Source organism: Protopterus annectens, chromosome 1.part1 (assembly GCF_019279795.1).
Source record: "Protopterus annectens isolate FY-2018-M chromosome 1.part1, PAN1.0, whole genome shotgun sequence".
NCBI lineage: Eukaryota > Metazoa > Chordata > Ceratodontiformes > Protopteridae > Protopterus > Protopterus annectens.
Genome location: NC_056726.1, coordinates 79,133,315 through 79,158,134, shown reverse-complemented (window position 1 = coordinate 79,158,134; position 24,820 = coordinate 79,133,315). Strand labels below are relative to the sequence as shown.

Genomic DNA, 24,820 nt, shown 5'->3' with positions numbered 1-24,820 from the left:
TTAGAATTACATTGTCCCCATCACTCATAATCATCTGGTCTTGTTAAAGGTCTTAGACTAAGTTTGCCAAAATCCTAAATTGGGTCCATCTTCACTTTGCCAAAAAAAAAAAAAAACCCTGCTTGAAATCTCCTTAGTCGGCTAAAATTGGTACCATACCTCATTTTGATGACATCACTAAGTCTCCTCCTTCTACTGCTTATGATAAAAAAAAAAAACTTGTTTCTTCAAATGCTGCATCAATATGCCACTGACCTAAATTTTTCCAGCTGCTGGGTGTGTGAATTTGTTCCCCGTGATGCCAAGGGGGGTATTCCAATGCTACCTGTCCCTGCACAACAGACTAATTTAAAAATGCAAATTGCTGCACAATATTACACTTGGCATAACACTATGAACCAAAAAATATATTACCAATTGGCTGCATCAACACAGAGTGATACTTGTTATGCCAAATACGAAACTGCACAAGTAGGTTACAGCAGTTGCAATAATACCCATGATGAGACAATATTGACAAAGCTTAAATTAAAGCTGTATGGCTGAAAAAAGGGCACAAAAATATTGGCCAATCATTACTACATCTGTAGAGAATGTCCTACCCCTGCTTCCGTTGTTCCGTGGTTGTTGTCATGTGTGACAGATGAGGCCAGTTATTTTTCGTTCTTTCTCTACACCTACAAAAAGGTTATGAAATAAGAAAGCAATACACCCTGCCAATCAAGCAGTGGCTTTCTTTTCTTTACACCATGGCATATTGCAAACTATGCACACAGTAAATCTGTTGTCTCCTATATAAGATAAAAGAGCTAATAAAACATCAAAACACATTCACACCGCAAATCAAAAAATGACTAAAGTCTAAGCCACCACAGTACAAAACCAAATAGCTCTTAATTATGTACTGACCTCAAAAGGTGGTGTTTACCATTTGATAAAAAAACAATGCTTTACTTTTGTTTCAGACGTCCATAATGAACAAAAAAAGGTAGCTGATGTTATTAAACAAACTGGACATTAATATGACTAAAACTGTGTCTAGTAAGACCTTGTTTAGGTGATTGTGTAATATATCTGGAAATGTTGATACCAGCGTAATGCAACGTTTACTTACTTTTGTTATAAATGAAGTTTGGAACAGACAAAATTGTCTCAGGACATCTTTAATGGAGATTGGGGTGAAGCTGGGAAATTAAGGGGAAAAAGAAAGTAAGATGAGTGTTAAGAGAGTTTGGTAGGGAGTAGGCATAAAAGGGTTAAGCAGGTTGGAGACTAGGGAGGATGTGATGTAAGATGGGGGAGGGTCTTGAAGGCTTTTGAGGTGGGATTTGGTTGTTGGGAGTCATATTTGGTGTGATCTTGTTGAAGCAGGATCACATCCCAGATAACCTTAAGGTAGGCCTTGGGTCATTGCTAAGGACAAGTAAAGTGAGTACAGTTTCCCAGTTTATAAGGAGCAGGCATTTGGTTATTTATAGACTATGAGTTTTTTTTTTCTTCTCTCACTTGTCAGGGGTTAGCTTGCTGGTTCTGTGATACCAGGGTGGTAGGGGGGAGGGAGTAATCCACTGTACATAAAAAAAAAAAAAAAAAGGAGAGCGAGAGAATAACATAGATTGTGGACAGGTTTATAGCAGCCTTGTGGTAGGGTGGTGTGGGAATGGTTAGTGTTACCTTTCCCCTTAATTTGCTTTCATGGTTGAGGGGGATGTGCGGTCAGGTGGCCTCCTTTCTGGGTCAAAGAGGATGGAATGGGCCTCCCATGGGGCTGTAATGGGTGTGGGGCAGGGCCAAAGGGGCCTTTTTGGGGAACTAGGGAGCACCCAGGGGACCCAGTCACCTATTATGGTACAGGTCCTGGGGGAGCTGCTGGCACAGTATCCACTGCCGGCAGTGGTAAGGGAATTGGTTGAGGGTTTTTGAGGGGATTTTTGATCAAGTCTAGTTTAGTGGGTGATGGTAAGGTGGGAAATATTTTGAAGTCAGTGTGAGAGACAGAGGATGTGCTAGGAGCTTTAATTGAGAAGGAGTGCCAGGTGGGTAGGTTGTTGGGCCCCTTTGATAATCTACCATTTACTCAGTTTAAAGTGTCACCTTTGGGTTTGGTTCCCAAGAAGAGACTGGGTGAGTTTTGTTTAATACATCATTTATCTTACACAGAAGGCAATTCTGTCAATGACTTTATCCCTGCGGAGGAGGTTAGAGTGGCGTGTGCATCCTTGGATGATGGAGTTCGCATCATTAGAAGTTTTGAGCACTCTTGGCTAGTGAAGGTGGATACTGAGTCAGCCTTTCATCTGTTGTTGGTTTGGGAAGAGGATTGGCCACTACTGGGCATGATAGTGGGGGATAGTTTTTATTTTGACACAGCTATGCTGATGGAATGTACAGTGGCTTGTTCCACTTTTGAAAAGTTTACTATGGCCTTACATTGGATATGGCAACAGAGGGTGGAAGGGCAGAGAGCAGTACATTACCTAGATGACTTCTTGCTAGTAGGTGAGAGGAAAGCGGGGGCACGGGTGGTGATGCGTGAGTTTTTGGGGATGTGCGATGACTTTGGACTGCTATTAGCTAAACATAAGCTGGAGGGCCTTGAGTAGATGCTAGATTTCATGGGTTTGAATGTAGATGCAGGTCTAAGTTTATTTTACTTGCCAGGAGAGAAGGTAGTTTGACTACAGGAGAAAATAACATGGATGAGGTCTAAGAGTAAGGTTCGGGTGAGAGATGTCATGGAACTGTTGGGGTTGTTGAATTTTGCTTGCAGGGCAGTGCATCCTGGACATATGTTTTGTAGGTCTGTGGCTTTCCTTTTGAAAGGAGGTAAAAGTAAGCAGCGCAGGGTAAGGTTTAGCAAGTTAGCACGGGAGGACTTAGCCTTGTGGTTACAGTTTTTACAGCAGTTTTATGGGATCACATTTTGGCTGACAGACTGGGTAAGTCAAGGGGATTTACAGTTGTTTACAGATGCAGCTGGGGGTTTAGGTATGGGACTATTTTTTGTAGGGCAATGGTTTTCACTGCCATGGCTTACTCATTGGCCTGAGGAATGGAAGTGGGATGTTTCCTTCCTGGTGCTTATGCCAATTTGGGATGCATCAGTGGTGTGGCAGGATCATTTGAGGGGTGGCAGTTAGTGTTTAATTAGGACAATATTGCTGTGGTAAGAGTGTTGCAAGTTAAGATGACTAAATCTGCACGATTATTGTTGGTTCTTCGTAAACTAGTGATACAGAGTTTGTTGATTAATTTTTCTATTACAGGGGTACATGTGCCAGGGGTGAAGAATGAGATTGCTAACAGCCTGTCTCGCTTTCAGTTATTTAGGTTTCAGCAGGTGGCTCCGACAGCAGCAAGGGACCCCATGGTGATACCAGATGAGGTTTGGCAGATTGGCCAGCTGTGATCTGTGGGTTGGTTCAGCAGTCATGGGTGGTATCCACCAGGAAAGCATATGGTAGGGTGTTGCATGATTTTAATAGTTTTGTGAGGCAGTTACCGGAAGTGGAATGTGTGTGGTTAGAAGATTTATTGTTGCATTATTTAGCAATGCTGAGGGTACTGGGCAAGGCAGTAAGATCAGTGAGAGCTGTTTTGGCAGAAATTGGTGTGTTTGCTCGGTCAGCCACATTGGAGGATTAGACTAAGTCCTGGACAGTTGGGCGAGTGTTGAAAGGATGGGGTAAAGGGGAAGGCCTGACTAGGGATAGGAGATGGCCGGTGACTACAGGAATTCTAAGAATGTTCTTACAGGGTTTAAGCAGAGTATGCAAAAGCTCAAAGGAATATGTGATGTGGGATACGTTGAGTGTATGAATGTACTGTGGAGCTTTTGTGTGTCTGGGTTGCTGAGGTCATTGTTTTGGGATGATGTTCTAATGTTGCCAAGGGCGGTGCACATTGAGGTCATTGAAAACTGATCAAGAAGGAAAAGGGGCATCTATAATTTTGGGGGAAGTTAGGTCAGAATGGATGTGTCTGGTAGCATGTGGAAGGAGATTGTGTACAGCTAGAGAGGAGAGGGTAAGACACGAGTTAGTTTTTACATCCATAGGTGGTTGGCCATTAATGGGGGGGGCAGTTGAATGTAGTCATGAGAAGGGCCCTTGTCAGTGTGGTCTTAGAGGGGGACATATTTTCTACTCTCTTTCAGGATGTGTAGGGCATCTGACCTAGCAAAAGGAAGCAGTTCGATTGAAGTCATTAAAAGGGTAGGGCAGTGGTCTTCTAAGGCATTTTTGACTTATATTAAAGTTAGGTATGTTTATTTGTTGTAAATTTTTTTTTAGGGAAAAGGATTATCATTTTAGGCAATTCTTTCATGTATTGGGCAGCTAATTGGGCTGCGGTTGGGACCGATGGCATGGAGTTGGGCTTGCAGCATTTCAGATGGAAGGTTACCTGGCATGGTATTAGAGGGTTGATGGGGAACCAGATACTTCAGGTATTTACGATGTTACACAACCAGTGGGGGTTGCCTCAAATGTTGTTGATTCAATTAGGAGGGAATGGTTTGGACATTATACTAAACAGACAGCTAGTTTATCATATTTGTGAAGACTTTTAGCCTTAAGGAAGCTTTATCCATCAGTGTGTCTAGTTTGGTTGAAGATTATTCCTCAGTTAGTTTGGAGGGATGCAAAGAAGCCTTCTGCAGTTGAGAGGGTTCATAGGTATGTGAATTTTAAACTAGCAAAACAGTTGAAGGGGATGGGGGTCAGTACTATCTGGCACAGTGAATTTGATGATAGGGATCCCATCTGGTTTAGGGCAGATGGGGTTCACCTTAGTGAATTTGGACTTGATTTGTTTAATTTGAATTTGGGGTTGTTTTTGGAGGGACTGATTAGTGAGGGCAAGGTATGAGGGGGAACAGCCCATGGGGCTGGTGGATGGAGAAGAGGGACAGGCTTGCCCTTCTTCTTTTCCCACTCTGGCGGATAATTGGGGGAAGGAGTTTGAGGTGGTGAAAGATTTATGGTGGAGGTGGTTTGGACTTGGTGGTTTTGGGTTGGTGAAGAGATGTTGAAGGTGAGCAGTGGAACACTGCCTTGTAAGTGTGAGGATAAGCGAGCAAATGGGATAGTTATTTTATGTTTTCTCTTCCAAGGAAATAAACTTGTGTTATATTTTAATAAAGTTTCATACATTTATCATTTATTATGTTAAGCAATAAAGGTAGTCAAAGGTCCTTGGTATTTGAGTGGCTTATTAAAGTGGAACGTGGCAATCATACTTTTTTAGCTCTTGTAAATTATGTTATTAAAATCTGCTAATACACTGTTTTGTAAAAAAGTACACGTAATGGTTGTTATAAATAAAACCATCCCAAAACTTACATGTTTGACAATAATATACTTCAAAATGATCTTGGACTGTAATGCTTTATATCATCAAAAAGTGGAAGCTGTAGTTTAATGCTTGTTTTATAAAACTTCTAGCCTCAAATTGCTGCAGTGTTCTCACATATTCCTTTCTCATACAAAAACAGCTTGAGTTTTGTTGCAAATTCATTAGAGCTTAGCAAGCAGGTGGTAAATGTTTCTTCTAAACATCAAACCTTGAAAGAAATGTATGTATTTTGTACTTTATGAAATGTGTACTTGCATAAAAGTTAGTTGGAGATAAGCTTGTCAAAATAATAGCATGAGAAATGTTTTAAACTGTTCTCCCATCTGCATCTGTTTACACCTTTTTCATGTGTGCATGACTTTTATCACAGTTAAAAAGCTTTAAAATTTGTATGTTTTTTTCTTTTCCATTTTAAAAAATATATAAACTGGTTTGTATATTTGCATAGCTGACTCTGTCTTTATACTGAGATATTCTGTATCATGATACTAATCTAATAAATAATGTGCATCCAGAATCTTTGACTGTCTGTATATTTAACTTAATAGCTGCACAATATTAGGTGTTAACAAATCTTCCATTTCAGGAGTTTTTATTTCATGTCTTCCAAATTACCTGCCTTTCTTGTCCTGAATAATTATGATCTTGGGTAAAAATCAATCACTATGGATTCTTTTATTCTTGCTGATGTAAAAGTGAAATTATAGTAGCTGAAACCAGCTACTTGACAGCCACCCTGTTACAGATTACAAGAACATATCCTTATCTTTATTGTGTCTGTTTCCAAAGGACACTAGTTATCATTGCCATATGATTATCAGCCATTAACAGTGCCTTTCCCTTCAGTACTATCTAAATAATAAAATACAGCATCTTCCTTCTCTGAAAACAGGCCTTTTCCAAGAGAAAGCATACAGATGCAATGTTTTGTGGACGATGTGTTCTTTCCAGTCTCCTGCGTGACTCACAGCATCTCTTATCTCTGCCACCAGCAATTAAGATTGTTTAGAACCACTTATATCATGGGTACTGTTATGTTGCTATTCGGGTCACATACATTGCATGTGGAAATTATTGGTTCAGAGTTCTATTTTAATTTTAATGGGTTAAGAGAAAACATCCAATTCAATCACATAATTTAAGTAGCTATGTGAGCCTATAGTTTAGTCTTGGATATTAGATTTTAAAATTCTCCATAAAGATCAGATACTGCCAGCACTGCCGTAATAAAGAGATGATGTCACAGAATAAATGTCATCAAGTTCGTAACAACTACTGAATTCTAGAACTGTTTACAGTTGGTTAACTTCATTCCTGGACACAGGCTAGGCTATTCAAAATAGCATAAACAGCAACAGTCTTATCTTTTGAGATTCGGGGTCCTCTTTACATATCTTTTCCTGGTCCACCTGAAGAAGTCACTAGTCAAGTGTGTGAATGCAGAATCACAGATTATGGCTTTTTGAATGTTCATGAGTTTGAGGCAACAGAAGCTCAGAATAGTTTTCTTTGTACTTCTCTCCCTTGAAAGTGAGAAGTTGGAAGAGACCAGAAAACTAAAGGTATATCAGTGTTTCTTTTGTGTTTTTTTTCCTGAATGTGTGATTTTTGACAATAAATGGCATTATTTCCTGAATAAGAAAGTTGGAGCTGTATAAGCTGTACTTAATTCTTGTAAAACATTCAACAGGAAAACTAAAATCTAATTTAATCTGCCATACATTTGTTTTATCAGTACATGAAAAGATGTCTGAACATATGACTTTTTTGTACCAACTTATACAAATCTTGTTAAGTGATGTGTGTGACTGCCTTTTACTGGAAAATACACCAAATATACTTAAGAAATGATGCAAAATGTATGGCAGTCATTTAAGCAAGGATCTGTAATTATTTTTCCCTTTGATTACAAGATCTCTGAATATTTATAGGTCTGCAAAAGGAAGAATGTCTATGCAATGACTTCATTTGCTCTGTGTGTGATGGTTGAGAATACATTTTTTTGTTGAGAGTGTAGCAGATATTTGAGCTGTACATAAATCCTGTAAAGCTTTTGGCAAGTAAACTAAAAAGCAATTTAATCTGTAATATGTATGTTTCCTCAGTGGAATGACTGGATGAGTGAAGACATAAGACAACTGTTTTGTGTGATATTTTTAATTTCTTCATGCTGAGAAACAGGTGATAATGCAGATTAGTGGACGGAGCGTAACTCACATCTAGGAATATGAATGCAAGTTACACTGAGTTCAGTGTTCTCCATTATCACTTAAACCTTTAATGTTTTCTGTGATGTAACAAATGTTACAGGATATTGGCTGTTTTAGTAGAATGATACATGTATGGATTAAGTATAAATTGGAGTGCCTATACATAGAACACTTTATATTGCTAGTGGTAGCAAGTAAAGAGGCTGAACAACTACAACATCCATAAACTAAACAAATGCAATGGGGAACTTATACAACCTTTTGATCACAGGGGGATACAACCTTTTGATCACAGGGGGATCTAATAGTCCGACCACCCTTCACATGGGAACATAGCTCTCAACTGTCCAGATTTTCACAGAATGTCCAGGTTTTCGTCTCATATTTTTGCTCTGTTCCTCATAAAATGTGTGGTTTTCTGGCTAATCTGTGAGGACTGAATTAGCTAAATAATTACAGTCATTTAAGTTTCAGACTTCATTTCATTCAGAAAATGCATGGCAACGCAAAGCCTTTTATTGTAGCCACTTTCTAAATGTATAACAATAATATTTAAAATCTATCCCTATTTTTGGGCTTTTGTCCCACCATTATTTTTGTCTTTGTCCAGATTTATTGTACTAAGAGGTTGATAAGTATGCATGGGAACCAACTCACAGTACCTGCAAATTAATCTTGAGCTACCTGCAGTTCTTAAGTTTCATGTAATAAAGTTTACTAAGTAATGAAGCATACTCTGGGTTGAAATAGTGTATTTGTGATAGTGATTTTAAATGTTATGACAGCAGCGTACGTGTATAACTACTGCCGTAACACTTCAACCCTCATGAAAATGCACTATTTCAATCGAGTGTTCTCCATTATCACCGATAAATATAATAGTTCTACATAGGATAAGATGCAACACATATCACAAACAGCAAGGAACTGTAGATGTTCATCATATTGATCACTGTTACAATAGTCATAGCTATATGGGTTACATCCTACCAAGGATATAACTGCGGAACAGTTCCAAAACTTCAGAGCACCTTCTGTGCACCAAAACTATCAGGCAGCTAGAGCTCAGCTGACTAAAAGACATGTTTAGGTATAAAGCCCTTCAGAACTTTACTGCCAAGAAAGAATACACTCCTCTTAGGCTTTTAGGCTTTTTAGGATTGATGGTCGGCTTGTGTTTTCCTTTGCTGGGCAGATACGTTCCCTTTGAGGGAAAAAACTTTCATTTTCTTAATTGTGTTGTTTTATTCATTTTCTTTTCAGGAGAGATATCTTAAAGCTAGGAGCATTGTGTTTTTAATGGACTGTCTTGAGGCTGTGATGTAATTATAAACAGAGTGCTCATTTTTACTGTCAGTTTGAAAGTGGTATAAAATAACTGAAAATATTTCTTTTTCCTGTTGGGAAATTGTGTTCATTTTACCTAACATAAAGATTTAAAGTGCTTTTTTTTACTGTGTTTTTCTGTGAAAAAAAAAAGCTTTCATAGACTGGTAGTATTTACCAACAAGTGATGCTAGTCTTCCCCAGAAAATAGGCACCGTTTTCAACTTGACATAAAAAAAGACTACTGCTCTGAGTCATTCTTCCAGCTACAAAAGGACAAAAATTAAACAAACTGATTTTGCCACCACAGTAAGCTAGTAATTTACCTGAGATGCAGGTGGGTGACTGTGCTGTGCCCATTTGTTGTAACTCACACCATTCATCTTTTACCAAAAATCCCTCTGGTGTAGCACATACAGCCACTATGCACCAGGGCTTAGGCACATCCTCTATGGCTGTTGGGGTCCCCTCAGTGGGTAAGGGAGGGCCACTCCTGACAGACCTGGGAGAGGAAACAGAGAAGTTTTCCCTGCTGTGTCTGAATACTGTGCATACCAATGGGGAAGCTGTTGCTACCATAAGTAACACAGTTGGCCCTATTTTTCCAGTTAAAAGGAAGCAGAAAACCAAGCATGTATCTACTCCCACTCAATTTTCTTTGAATAGGAGTAATTTTCCTGGTCTGGTTCAGGATCTAATTCAATCTATTGATTCTTCTTGTAAAGCAGTTTTTAGTAAAAGAAAGAGGGATTCATCTTTTCTCGAAGAGATTCAAGTTTCAGAATCTGTGCAGAAAGATGCAGGGATGGATACAGGTGTGACGCCCGTGCCCTGGCCCAGCAATCAAGGAGCCTCAATCCTCACCATTAACACCAGTGAGGGGCATCTCATATAGGAGGAAGGATAATAAATACACACAGTAATGTGCAATTTCCATTAAGAGCACACAGAGATCACAGTCAGTCCAGGGCTGGTCGCTCCCTTGCTCTCCAGGTCCCCAGTAAGACTCCCCACTGGCACAGCTATAGGGTCAAGATCTCAGGCAGCTGGGCAAACTAAAATCTTCAGCACCCTCTCTGTCCAACCAGTGCTTTGTGTCCCTGACCAAGTAGCTGAAACAGACACAGTTTGAGATAAGAGTTTATACAACCACACAGACACATCTGGTTTCCCAGTGAGCATGTTCCCATATTCCTGCAACACAGCTCAGATTTCTCGAACCTGGGTAGGAGATAGCTGCTGGGACATTGCTACCCCTTCCACTGAAGTGTCAGCCCAAGCCTTCTGAGATCAGTCCCCAGATCTCATTCAGACTCCTCCTGCAATCCACTGCAAATGATCAGCACAAGGGCCTCCCTATCATGGTAAGGTTTCATCATATTAACATGGTACAATTTGTGCCCCTGCCTCCTGCCTAGAAGTTATACCATGTAGTTAACATCACTGACCTTCTTTACCACTTTGTACGGTTCCTTCCAAGCTGCTTGCAGCTTGTTATGAATGACAGGAATGAGAACCATTACCTGCTGCCTCACAGCATACTCTCTAGCTTGAACATTCCTGTCATACCAGACCTTTTTCTGTTGTTGGGCTTCTGACAAGCCCATGCATTCCCTGACTCTTGTCCTGAGGTTTAGGACATATGCCACAACAGACTCCTTGTGAGACTCACACTCACTTCCCCACTCATCTGAAATTAAATCTAGAGGTCCCCTCACCCTATGCCTATACAGCAACTCAAAGGGTGAAAAGCCTGTGGATTCCTGGGGAACCTTTCTGTAAGCAAACAACAGATGGGGGAAATATTTGTCCCACTCCCTCTTATACTGATATGCAAATGCCCATAACATGGACTTGATTGTAGAGTTTAACCTCTCAACAAGACCATTAGTCTGGGGATGGTATGGGGTGGTCTTCATGTGCTTCACCCCACAGGACTTCCACAGACAAGTTAGCAGGTCTGTAATGAAATTGGCACCTCTGTCAGTCAGTGTTTCTTTTGGGAAACCTAACCTGCTGAAAATCTCTAACAAAGCATTTGCCACCTTCTCTGCCTCAATGGAGGACAAAGCCACCGCCTCAGTGTATCGTGTAGCATAATCTACTAGCACTAGGATATACTTTATCCCTGTGGAACTTAGGGTACTCAGAGGACCCACAATATCAATTGCTACCCTCTGAAATGGTTCCTCAATCACAGGCAAAGGCATCAGAGGAGCACTCAGCTTGTCTCCTGCCTTGCCCACATTGTGGCACAGCTCACAGGTCCTGCAGTATCCTGTTTCATCTCTGGAAATTCCAGGCCAGTAGAAGTTCTGGGTGATACACCTCTTTCTATGTTTTATGCCCATATGATCTGCAAAGGGAATATCATGGGCTATGGTTAGAAGTGCCAGATGGTAGGCTCTAGGCACTACCAACTGCTGTAGTCTCTCACCTTCTAGCCCTCCCACAGGGGTCCACTCTCTGCATAGTAACCCTTTGTCCCAGTTTACAGATTCCCCTTTCCTTGAGAATCAAGTGCCTCTCTAGCTACCTGCCTCAGGCCTTGCAATATAGGGTCTGAGAGCTGAGCCTGTCTCAACTCTCTCCTTGTAACCCTTCCCTGCTCCCCCTTCCACAGGAAGTCTGGCATCCTCTGACATTAGTGCTTCACTGTCAGCCTGGGTACTATTAGTCATCTCCACGTTTGCAGTTACTCTGTCCAGGGCATCCTCAGTAGCCACAATCAGATGTGGCTCACCTTCCATCTCACTGCTACAGAGAAGCTTCCTCCCTGAAGTAACCACCTCACCAGTCCTGGCTGTAAGTATGCAGTCTGTCTGGGACTCCCCCAGGCTACCAGACCCACATGCTTGTCTCCTAGTCTGACTGCATGTAACTGCATAAGCACATGGTACTGACTCATCCAAATCCTTCCCTATCAGGACATCTGCAGGATGGTAGTTCAGTACCCCTGTTGTCTCAAGACAACCTACTATTGGCATTTTGTCTTTCCCACTTACTGGCTCCCTCACCTTTTGTTCCCCACCTTGCCTCTGTGTACATCTGTATACCACATGGCCCCACTGGTTGCATTCAAAACATTTAACTCTAGGTCCTGGATGTATCCCTGGACTAGTGGCTTCCCCTGCTACTGGCAGATTCTGTTGGGGCAGTCTGTGCTGCCCACCATGGGTTCCTTTAAACCCATAAGCAGTACTGGGGGGTCCCTTTCCTGTGCAGGGCTGCCCTGCTTCCTAGGTATAGGTCTCCCTTCTTCCCCAACTCCTTTGTAGTAGCACATTGTCTATCAGCTAATCAGATCCTCATGTCATCAGGCAAAGTGCTAAGGGCTTGTTCCCTCACCAAAAGGTCGGCCAGCCTTTCAAATGTGGTGACCTGACATCCTCTCACCCACCTATGGAAATAAGTGCTCAGTTCAGCAACATATTCACACACACTTTCATCTGCCTTGTGTCTATGCTCATGAAACTTTTTCCTATACATTTCAGATGTTGGCTTAAACAATTCTAACAAATGCTTTTTAACAGTAGTATAATCAAAACATGCAACGTCAGACATTTTTGACAATACAGTTACAGCTTTACCATGGAGTAAGGGGGTCAGGAACTGTACCCAGAGCCTTTGGTCAACGCTATACTTTTTGCATACCCTCTCAAACATATGAATGAAACTATCAAACTTATCCCCCTCTTTGAACTGTGGAAAAAATGTACTGACCTGTTGTGCTTCTGGGGTCCAGTTATTCCCTTCCCCATTACCTGCATGAATCTGGCAAAGAGTCACCATCTCCTTTCCATGCTGCATCTGCCTCTCCTTTTCCTCAGCTTCCAGGTGTAGCAGTTTATCATTCTCCTCAGCCTGCAAACATAACAGTCTCTCAGTTGCTTCTATTTCCACATGTATGGCCTTCGACTCAAGTCTCTTTTGCTCCAGATGGATTTTTAAGTCATCTGCAGAAAGGTTGAACTGTCCATTCTCCGTGGGTATTATATCTCCACTGCCAGTCTAATTGTCCTCCTGGTTGCTGTTTTCTGATGCAGCTGTAACCAAGATTGCAATCAGGTCTGCCTTAGTTAGGTTTCCATGCCCCAGTCCCCTAGCCTCCATACCCCTCTACTAACATGCTGCCTGCTCACCCTGACTAACTAAGCTAACAAAAGAAATAAAACAATTGTGATCTGAACTCTGAGTATTCACTGCGTGGCTGTTTTAGAATACAAAACACCTTCAAAGCTCACTGTACACAAGCTACAGGAATTTTCTCTACCCACAGCACTACAAGCCAATTAGTATTTGCCAACCAATTAATATGTGGTGTGGATATCCCACCACTGCCAAACAATTAATATGTGATGCCCGTGCCCTGGCCCAGCAATCAAGGAGCCTCAATCCTCACTACTAACACCAGTGAGGAGTGTCTCATATAGGAGGAAGGATAATAAATACACACAGTATCATGCAATTTCCCTTAAGAGCACTCAGGGATCACAGTCAGTCCAGGGATGGTCGCTCCCTTGTACTCTAGGTCCCCAATAAGACTCCCCACTGGCACAGCTATAGGGTCCAGATCTCAGCCAGCTGGGCAAGCTAAAATCTCCTGTACCCTCTCTGACCAACCAGTGCTTTGTGTCCCTGCCCAAGTAGCTGACACACACACTTTGAGATAAGAGTTAATACAACCATACAGACAATTCTGGGGAAGGCTGGCACAGGTTCTCCAGCTGTGCCCCTTTTACCCAGACTATATGGTAGAAATCACTGCTACCACCCAGCTAATATTTATCAGCTACTCAAAGGCCCTTAAAAGGGTGTCCAATTATTACTGTGCAATATTATTATCCAATTGGTAGTATAACTAAACAGTCAAGGCTTATTAGAGTGACTTGGTACAGGATCCCTATATACATGCAATGTTCTCTTAGAGCTTAAGTTATCTCTACACAAAACAGCCACAGTTGAAAGGTTTTAAATATTTAATAATAAATAATAAAAAAACACAAGACAATACTTCTTACTACACAGTGCTAGTCAAGAGTTCAGAGATCACAGAGAAATACTTAAAATAATTCAGTAGTACAGTTCTGACATCACAGAAAAACAGTGTAATCTTTCTAGTTTCTAGGTATTTCTAAGAGAAAACACAAATCTAAGATACACTTACATATAGAACACTGGCAGAGTGCTGATGAGTTGGATGGTCAAAGCAAAAATGCTTAAAGCTCTCTGATTCTCTCTGTTTTTAAAATCACATTCCTGGTTCCCATTCCATCATTCTTTACACTTCCCTGGGTTCCCAGGCTAACAGAAGCTACATTTACATTCTTAATATCTCCTTTTGTTATCTTCCAGCTGGTCAGGAAGCAGAGCAATAAAAATACATTTGCATGTTTAAATCTAGCAATTTAACTCTTGGTTAAAACAATAGAGAGAATGTCTTCAACTAGACAGGCTGGAGCTAACTTTAGATCAAGGGTCACAACATGCTTTACTTGGGTCAACAGAGTGCACTGTTGTTCCATTTTTGTAACACAATTTTTTTCCATTTAAGACAAAAAGCCTGTGGCTTACATTAATATTTACAGATGACAGAATTATCTATAAAATTCTATCTGGCTAGGCTGGCAGCCTTCACAAAAAGGTTTTCTCCTCAGATTTCAGTTTCAGACCCAGAGAAAAGCTTGATTTCTGATTTTCTCTGTGCAGGTTTCTCTTTCTATGAAATTAATGCTAGCATGCACCAGTGTTTTGTGACAGAGAACATTGAGGTTTCACAGTCCATCAGAAATTGCATTGAGTTGTTACAGAAGGATTTTCCAGATCCTATGCCCATTCCTCCCATTCTTCCTGGTTTACAGGATGTGTGTGTGTGTGTGTGTTTGTGTTACTGCTTGAAAATTTCTTAATACTCAGCCCCTAGAAAGGCAGATACAAAGTATATATAATGTATCGAGTGCTTCAGTCTTTTAAATTTTTATACACCATTCTGAAGCCAAACCTACCAGCTGTAGCATTATTAAATCTCACTGGTGCTAAACAGTTGGTTGATTACAATCTTATTCTTTCTTATAACAGTGAGAAAATGATTGCTAGGTATGGGAAAAGGGGATGCTTTTCCACCCTTCCTATTAGAAATTTGAATTGTCAGGCTCATATGTCAAAGCTTGTTTTTAGAAATGGTGAAATTATGAAGAATGTTTTGTCTGCAGTTTCTTCTTGTGAGCAAAAATCTGCTTTAACTAACTTAGTGTCTTCTATTGCGTAAGTCACTGCTCGTTGTTTACAGTGTGTGTATTACTCTGTTGATACTTCGGTACTTACATATTATCGCAACCAGAATTTTGCGGCAATACCGGTTGCTTGTCGATCAGGAAATATGGTTGTGAAAGTGGTTGAAATGGAAAACTGTGTGTTTTCTTTACCAAAACAGATTGCTTTCCAGATTGCTATCAAAACAAAGTACAAGATATATTGTTGTTGTTTCTTCATGCTCTTTACTGGCAGCATGTCGCTTCTTGCAAGGCTGCCCAGTGAGCATTCCATTTTTGTGTCAGTCAATGCTGTGAAGTAATGGTCATGCATTGATTTGGTTGTCACAGATGTGTCACTTTGTACTGTGAATCTTACAAGACAGTATATTGCAATTGCTGAAAATTCCCAAACCACATACAAAAGCAAAAGCAGGAAATAAGCAATGAACATCATTACGACAGTAAGGAAATCAAAAATGACTTCAGTAGTATTTTTGGCCCAACACGCCACCATCGCAAAACCAAATGAACTCAGTGCTGTCAACGTCTTCCTTGGAAAAGGAACCCTCAACCTTCTGTCAACATAACCCACCCTCACTTTTCAAAAGCATTACTTATGGCAATTTCACACTGCAATGTTTGTTTTCAAGTATATCTACACATTTTTAAAAAAAGTATTTTTCCAAACGTTATTTCCTGTGTCTGTGTTTTCCTTCTGTGAAGGATTCCTTCCTCAAGCTCCAAACACTGCATTCATCAGCAAGGCAGCATGCACGACAGTTAAAGTGTGCGTCTGTAAAATATGCAAAACACAAAGAGTATTTCTAGCATTTTTTTCTGCTTCTGCAGGTAATCCATAGTTTTTCAAAAGCAAAACAGACTTTGAGTCGCACCTTACAGTGTTTCATGCAGTCGTTCCTATTCAAGTATGGGAATTTCGCAACAGCGAAAATCTGGTTGCTATAATACGTAAGTACCAATACTTCTTCCAAGGTTATGGCCAGTAGTAGTGTTTTTCTGGAGGATTGCATAAGATTTTACATTCTCCATTGAAGAGAGATTAAGTGTTGCACTCATCTGCAGCAGTGGTGATTAAAACATGTAATGAAAGGAGCAAGCTTATTCAGGGAATCTGCAAGATTTTTCAATCCTCATTTTCCAAAATTTCCAAGGGATTTCTCCTCATCCAATTTTGGCAAATAATTGACTAAACATTGTAAAGATAGGTGAAGGCTGCTAGCCTAGTCAGACAGAATGTTGTAGATGACTTTGGCATTTGTAAATATTAATGTAAGCCACAGACTTGTTCTTTTAAATGTGAAAAGACTGCATTGGATATAGAACTGCAAAAATGTAACAACAGTGCACTCTGCTGTAACAAAGCTGATAAGTCCATTCTTTGATGTCAAAATTCGAAGCCGAAATGTTTAGAGGGAAGCATCTTGCCTATTGTTTAGAGGCCAGAGTTAATGGCTAGAATTTGCATGTATAATTTATTTTACTGCCCTGGCTTCCTGACCAGCTGCAAGATCAATAGGGCTATTAACCTCTGAGTTCTGCTAGCCTGGGAACCAGAAAGAAATGATATAATCTGAAATGAATCAGTGGTACTGTGTATCAATTTAAGGAGAGAAAGAATGAGGGTATTTGAGCATTTGTCTTGAGAACATCCAATATCACCACTCTGCCTGTATCTATATGTAAGTAGGATCTTAGACCTTAGTGTTTCTCTTATAAATAGCTAGCAATTAGGAAGATTAGACTAAGTGTTTTTCTGTGATGTCAGAACTTTTCTACTGTATTATTTTAAACATTTTTCTGTGATATCTGAACTCTTGACTAGCACTGTGTAATAATAAATATTGTCTTGTGATTTTATTATTTATTATTAAATATTTTAAACCTTTCAACTGTAGCTGTTTTGTGTAGCGATAACTTAAGCACTAAGAGTACGTTGCATGTATATAGAGATACTGTACCAAGTCATTCCAAATAAGCTTTGCTGTTCAGTCACACCATTTGGATAATAATATTGCACAGTAATAACTGGACACCCTTTAATAAGGGCCTTTGAGTAGCTGATAAATATTAGCTGGGTGGTGGCAGTGATTTCTACCGTATAGTCTGGGTAAAAGGGGCACAGCTGGAGAACCTGTGCCAGCCTTCCTCAGTAGTGTCTGTGTGGTTGTATATAACTCTTATCTCAAAGTGAGTGTGTGTCAGCTACTTGAGCAGGGACAGAGAGGGTGCTGGAGGTTTTAGCATGCCCACTAGGCGGAGATCTGCTATAGCTGTGCCAGTGGGGAGTCTTATTGGGGACCTGGAGAGAAAGGGAGAAACCAGCCCCATATGGACTGTGATCTCTGTGTGCTCTTAAGGGAAATTGTACTTTACTGTGTGTGTATTTATTATCCTTTTCCTATATGGACGCCCCTCACTGGTGTTAGTGGTGAGGATTGAGGCTTCTTGATTGCTGGGCCAGTGCACGGATGACACATATTAATTGTTTGGCAGTGGTGGGATATCCACACCACATAATAATTGGTTGGCAAATACTAACTGGCTTGTAGCAGTGTGGGTAGAGTGAATTCCTGTAGCTAGTGTACAGTGATCACTGAAGTTGTTTTTGTACTATAAATCAGCCATGCAGTGAATACTCAGAGTTCAGATCACAATTATTTCTTTTGTTAGCATAGCTAGTCAGGGAGAGTAGGCAACATGCCAACAGAGGAGTATGGAAAGCTGACAAGGAGCCAGCTGGATGAAATGTGCCAGGCTAGGGGACTGGTACATGGAAACCTGACTAAGGCAGACATGATTGCAGCTTTGGTCACAGCTGCATCAGAAAACAGCAACCAGGATGACGATCAGACTGGCAGTGGAGACGTACCACACTCAGATAATGGACAGCTCAACCTTTCTGCAGAGGAATTAAAACTCCATCTGGAGCTAAAGAGACTTGTGTTGGTGGCCAGGCATTGGAAATAGAAGCAGCTGAGAGACTGAGGTGTCTAGAGAGTGAGGACAATAAGAAACTGTGATGGTTGCAGGCTGAGGAGAATGAGAAACGTCTACACCTGGAATCTGAGGAAAAGGAGAGCCAGAGGCAGCATGAGAAGGAGATACTGACTCTTTGCCAGATTCATGGAGGTAATGGGGAAGGGTGTAACTGGACCCCAGACGCACAAAAGTTCAGTAAATTTCTTCCACAGTTTAAAGAGAGGGATATATTTTTTAGTTTTATTAATATGTTTGAGAGGGTATGTAAACAGTATGATGTTGACCAAAGGATCTGGGTACGGTTCCTGACCCACTTACACCATGGTAAAGCTGTAACTGTGTTGTCTGACATTGACTATTTTAATTACACTGTTGTTAAGAATTGCTTGTTAGAATGTTTTAAGCTAACATCTGAAACTTATAGGAAAAAGTTACATGAACATAGACGCAAGGCAGATGAATGTTTGTGTGAATATGTTGCTGAACTGAGCACTTATTTTCATAGGTGGGTAACTGGATATCAGGTCACCAGTTGTGAAGGGCTGGCAGACCTTTGGTGAGGGAACAAGACCTTAGCACTTTGCCTTCTGACATGAGGATCGCGTTAGCTGACAGACAATGTGCTACTTCAGATGAGTTGGGGAAGAATGGAGACCTATACCTAGCAAGCAGGGCATCCCTGCACAGGAAAGGGGCTCCCAGTACTGCTCATGGGTTTAAAGGAACCCATGGTGGGCAGCACAGAGTGTGCCAACATAATCTGCCAGTAGCAGAGGAAGTCACTAGTCCAGGTACACGTCCAGGACCTAGGGTTAAATGTTTTGAATGCAACCAGTGGGGCCATGTGGCATACAGATGTCCATGGAGGCAAGGTAGGGAACAAAAGGTGAGAAAGCCAGTATGTGGGAAAGACAAAATGCCAATAGTAGGTTGTCTTGAGACAACAAAGGTAATGAACTACCATCTTACAGATGTCCTGATAGGGAAGGATTTGGATGAGGCAGTACCATGTGCTTATGCAGTTACACACAGTCAGATTAGGAGACAAACATGTGGGTCTGTTAGCCTGGGGAGACCCAGACAGACTGCATACGTGCAGCCAGGACTGGTGAGGTGGTTACTTCAAGGAAGGAGCTACTCTGTAGCAATGAAACTGAAGGTGAACCACAACTGCTTCTGGGTACTGATGTTCTTTGGACAGAGGGATTGTAAATGTAGAGGTGAGTAGTAGTATCCAGGCTGACAGTGACGCACTACTGTCAGAGGATGCCAGACTTCCTGTGGAAAGGGAGCTGGAAAGGGTTACAAGAGAGCACCTGATTCTTAAGGGAAGGGGGATTCTGTATACTGGGACAAAGGGTTACAGTATAGAGTGTGGACCCCTGAGGAAGGGCTAAAAGGTGAGAGGGTACAGTAGTTGGTAGTGCCTAGAGCCTACCACCTGGAGCTTCTAGCCATAGCCCATGATAGTCCCTTTGCAGGTCATATGGACATAAAACGTACAAAGAGATGTATTATGCAGAACTTCTACTGGTCTGGAATTTTCAGAGATGTAACAGGGTACTGCAGTACCTGTGAGCAGTGCCTAAAGGTAGACAAGGCAAGAGACAAGGTGAGAGCTCCTTTGATGCCTTTGCCTGTGATTGAGGAGCCATTTCAGAGGATAGCTATGGATATTGTGGGGCTTCTGAGTACCCCAAGTTCCACAGGGAAAAGGTATATCCTAGTGGTAGTGGATTAGGGTCTACTTTATTTACGCGAAAGCTTAACACAGCGAATGCATATGCATCAAACCATATGCATCGAAAGTGCGAACCATCGAAAACTGTAAATGGAAATTTCCGTAGGTGGAGATTTCCATTTACTTCAATGTATTGCAATCTTGGAGTTGGTATATTTAAGTAGCGGGGGGTGTAGGGTGGCTTGCTCCCCTGCCTACAGCTGTTACATGTCATGTGTGTTGTGTAGTTATGTTTTTATTGTGTTTTGATGGTTTCTCGGTTTGATGCATATGCATTCGCTGTTTTAAGCTTTCGCGTAAATAAAGTAGACCCGTGGATTATGTTACACGATACCATGAGGCAGAGCTCTGTCCTCCATTGAGGCAGAAAAGGTGGCAAATGCTTTGTTAGAGATTTTTAGCAGGGTAGGTTTCCCAAAAGGAATACTGACTAACAGAGGTGCCAATTTCATGTCAGACCTGCTGGCTTGTCTGTGGAAGAATTGTGAGGTGAAGCACATGAAGACCACCTCCTACTATCCCTAGACTAATGGTCTTGTTGAGAGGTTAAACTCTACAATCAAGTCCATGCTATGGGCATTTGCAGACCAGATTAAGATAGAGTGGGACAAATATTTACCCTATCTGTTGTTTGCTTACAGAAAGGTTCCTGGGGAATCCACAGGTTTTTCACCCTTTGAGTTGCTGTATAGGGTGAGTGGACCTCTAGATTTTATTTGTGATGAGTGGGAAAGTGAATGTAAATATCACAAGGAGTCTGTTGTGGCATATTTCCTAAACCTCAGGACAAGGCTCAGGGAACTCATGGGCTTGGCCCAGGAGAACCTGGCAGAAGCCCAACAACAGAAAGAAAAGTGTTGTATGACAGGAATGCTTGAGCTAGAGAGCATGCTGTGGGGCAGCAGGTAATGGTTCTCATTCCTGTCAGACACAACAACCTGCCAGCAGCTTGGGAGGGACCCTACAAGGTGGTAAGAAAGGTAATTGATATTACCTACATGGTGGAACTGCTATGCTGGAGGCAGGGGCACAAATTGTACAGCACCAGGTGGATACAGGACTCCAAAGGCCTATTAGGCTGGCCCCTTATAGGGTGGCTGGGAGAGTCAAACAGACTTTGAGGGAGGAGATACAGAAAATGTTGGAACTAGGGGTTATTCAAGAGTCCAACATTCTCTGGGCCTCCCCAGTGGTGCTGGTGCCACAGAAGGATGGCAGCACAAGGTTCTGTGTGGACTACAGGAAATGAAATAGTCACACAGAGTCAGATGCTTACCCCATGCCTAGGACAGATGAGGCTCTAGAGTAGCTGGGTGGGATTAAGTATCTTACAACCACTGATCTCACCGTGGGTTTCTGGCAGATGCCCTTGACTCCCAGTGCTAGACAGAAGTCAGACTTTGTGACTAATTTTCCCTTGTATGAGTTCACATAGATGCCCTTTGGGATGAAAAATGTTCCAGCAACTTTCCAGAGGCTGGTATATCATATCCTAGCAGGAGCAAGAGGGTTTGTCCTTTCTTACCTAGATGATATTGCCATCTACAGCCATTCCTGGCAAGAGCACTTTAACATGTCTGGGAGGTGATGGGCGGACTACAGAGGGCAGGGTTGACCATTAAATCAAACAAATGTTAGGTGGGTATGGCAGAGGCCTTCTACCTGGGACATAGAGTGGGGAGTGGTAAGATCTGGGAAGAACCTGCCAAAGTGGAAGCCATTCAGGCATGGCTTGCACCTGTTACCAAAAAGCAGGTGAGGGCAGTTTGAGGGACAGCAGGGTACTAAAGAAAGTTCATCCCCAGTTATAGTACCATAGCTGCTCCCCTCACAGACCTGACAAGGAAGAACAGGCCAGATAGGGTAGTGTGCATCACAGCATGTGAGCAGGCATTCCAGAAGCTTAAAGAAGCTTTGAGAGGACCCTGTGTTATCCAGTCCAGATTACAGCAAAGAATTTGCTTTGCAGGTGAATGCTTCAAACCATGGGTTGGGGGCTGTACTTAGCCAGATTTCATCAGAGGGAGAAGAGCACCCAGTGGTTTATCTCAGTCGTAGGCTCCAAACCAAGGAATAATACTATGCAGCTGTAGAAAAGGAATGTCGAGCCATAGTGTGCACACTGCAGAAATGTCAGCCTTATCTGTATGGAAGAAAATACACTGTAGTAACAGATCACAACCCCCTAACATTGTTACACACAGTCAGCCAGAAAAATGCCAAGTTGCTAATATGGAGCCTAGGGCTGCAAGCATATGATATGTCAGTGCAGCACTGCAGTAGGATTAACAGTGCAAATGCAGATAGGCTCTCAAGACAGGGAATGGGGTAAGGTACACTGAGATAGACCTAACCCTCTCAAGCAACATTTTTCAAGGGTCACTTGAAAAACTAGCTTGAGTTCTCCGGAGGGGGGGGGATGTGTGAAAATAGCTGAAGGCAGCCAGCCTAGCCAGATAGAATTTTGTAGATAATTCTGTCATTTGTAGATATTAATGTAAGCCACAGGCTTGTTCTCTTAAACGTGAAAAGACTGCATTGGATATTGAACTGCAAAAATGTAACAACAGTCCACTCTGCTGTAACAAAGCTGATAAGTCAATTCTATGATGTCAAAATTCAGAGCTGAGATGTCTAGAGGGAGGCATCCTGCCTATTGTTTTGAGGCCAGAGTTAATGGCTAGAATTTGCATGTATAATTTCTTTTATTGCCCTGGCTTCCTGACCAGCTGCAAGATCAACAGGGCTATTAATCTCTGAGTTCTGTTAGCCTGGGAATCAGAAAGAAATTATGTAATCTGAAATGAACCAGTGGTACTGTGTTATCAATTTAAGGAGAGAAAGAATGAGGGCATTTGAGCATTTGTCTTGAGAACATCCAACATCACCACTCTGCCTGTATCTATATGTAAGTAGGATCTTAGACTTTAGTGTTTCTCTTAGAAATAGATAAGAATTAGGAAGATTAGACTAAGTGTTTTTCTGTGATGTCAGAACTTTTGTACTGTACTATTTTAAACATTTCTCTCTGATCTCTGATCTCTTGACTAGCACTGTGTAGTAAGAAATATTGTCTTGTGTTTTTATTATTTATTATTAAATATTTTTAAGCCATTCAACTGTGGCTGTTTTGTGTAGAGATAATTTAAGCTCCAAGAGGACATTGCATGTATATAGTGATACTGTACCAAGTCACTCCAAATAAGCTTTGCTGTTTAGTCTCACTTACCATTTGGATAATAATAGTGCACAGTAATAATTGGACACCCTTTGTCAAAGGCCTTTTTAGTAGCTGATATTAGTGAGTGGTGGTAGCTGGTACTACCTTTTAGACTGGGAAGAAAGGGGGGGCACAGCTGGAGAATCTGTGCCAGCCTTCCCCAGGAGTGTCTATGTGTATATAACTCATATCTCAAAGTGTGTGAGAGTCGGCTACTTTGGCAGGGACATGAATCATTGGTTGGACAGAGAGGGTGCTGGATGTTTTAGCTTGCTTACTAGGCTGAGATCTGGACATTATAGCTATGCCAGTGGGGAGTCTTATTGGGGACGTGGAGAGAAAGGGTGAAACCCACCCCAGACTGACTGTGATCTCTGTGTGCTCTTAAGGAAAATTGTACTTTACTGTGTGTGTGTATTTATTATCCTTTCCCTATATGGGTGCCCCTCACTGGTGTTAGTGGTGAGGATTGAGGCTCCTTGATTGCTGGGCCAGTGCATGGACATCACAGACATATTCACCAAAATATAGATCATTTTACATAAAGGAGAAATGTCAAGGTTGTTCCAAAAAGAATTCTCAAACCTCCCAAAGCAAAGGGCAGTCCAACAAGTCTGAATGGCTGTTCAAGAGACCATCTCGGACTCTTTTTTTTTTCTTTTCTAGAAAGTCTGAATCTCCATTTTTTTCTTTGGCAGAAGATAGTTTTAGGCAAATAGGTTCTGAAAATCATTAAATGAGGTTACAATGGTGGTGGGAGGAAATTTCACCTTTCCAGGGAGTCATTTTTCACTCTCCGGTTCAGACTCTTTTGTTCCCACTGGTTCTTCACCACATGCTGTTCCAAGGATTGATAGAACCAGTTCATACTTTTTAGGTGGGGAAGGGTTTTTATTCAAGGATGTTCCATTTGTCAAAGATAGAAAATATTTTGGCACCAGTTCTGGATCGTTCTTTCCAAAACCTGTTTGTGATAGTGACCAATTTCAAAATTATGTCACTTCATAATCTGTTAACTCATTTTCCTCTTTCAAGCTTCCTGGCAACATTAGACTCAAAATATGCTTATTATCACATTCCTATTTATCCAGACTTCATACATTTCTTAAGGTTTTGTGTGCCTGGATCATATTCTCAGTTCTCTGCCTTTCCCTTTTACTATCCATAGCACCAAGAATATTCACAAAGTCTCTAGCTCCAGTTAATGCTCAATTGCATGCTGCAGGGAATCCACATTTTTCCATATTTGGATGACTTACTTATCTTTGCAAAGTCTTTTTTCAAGTGTTAGGAATCTCTATTTCTTGGGAGAGTGAGATATCTTACACAAGCTGGAATTCCAAGCGAACATTCAAAAGTCTTTCTTGATTTCATCACATAGGATTGTATTCCTGGGATGTCAACTACATCTCTGTTCAAGGAACTTTTCTTCCACAGGAAAAATTATTTTTATCTAGATCTATTTCTTCAGTCTTCCACTCAGACTTTAGTCATTGTGAGGGAATACCTCAGGATTTTGGGCCTCGTGACATCTATGATTATCATGATACCCCTGGCAAGACTCCAGATGAGAAAGATACTGTGGTATCTGAAATCACTTTGGTCCCAGCACAAAATGGAGTTTGTCAGAATATAAATATTTTGGAGGAGAGAACAGATACCCTTAAATCAAGGGCTCCTCTTCTCCCTCCCTGCTTCAATGCATTCTGTCACC

General features: G+C 41.4%; 1 protein-coding gene across 1 annotated transcript in view; it reads right to left on the bottom strand.

Moving 5' to 3' along the window:
- SNTG2 (syntrophin gamma 2) overlaps positions 1 to 24,820 on the bottom strand; it is a 4,306,282-nt gene that overhangs the window by 509,337 nt on the left and 3,772,125 nt on the right. The window lies entirely within an intron of this gene.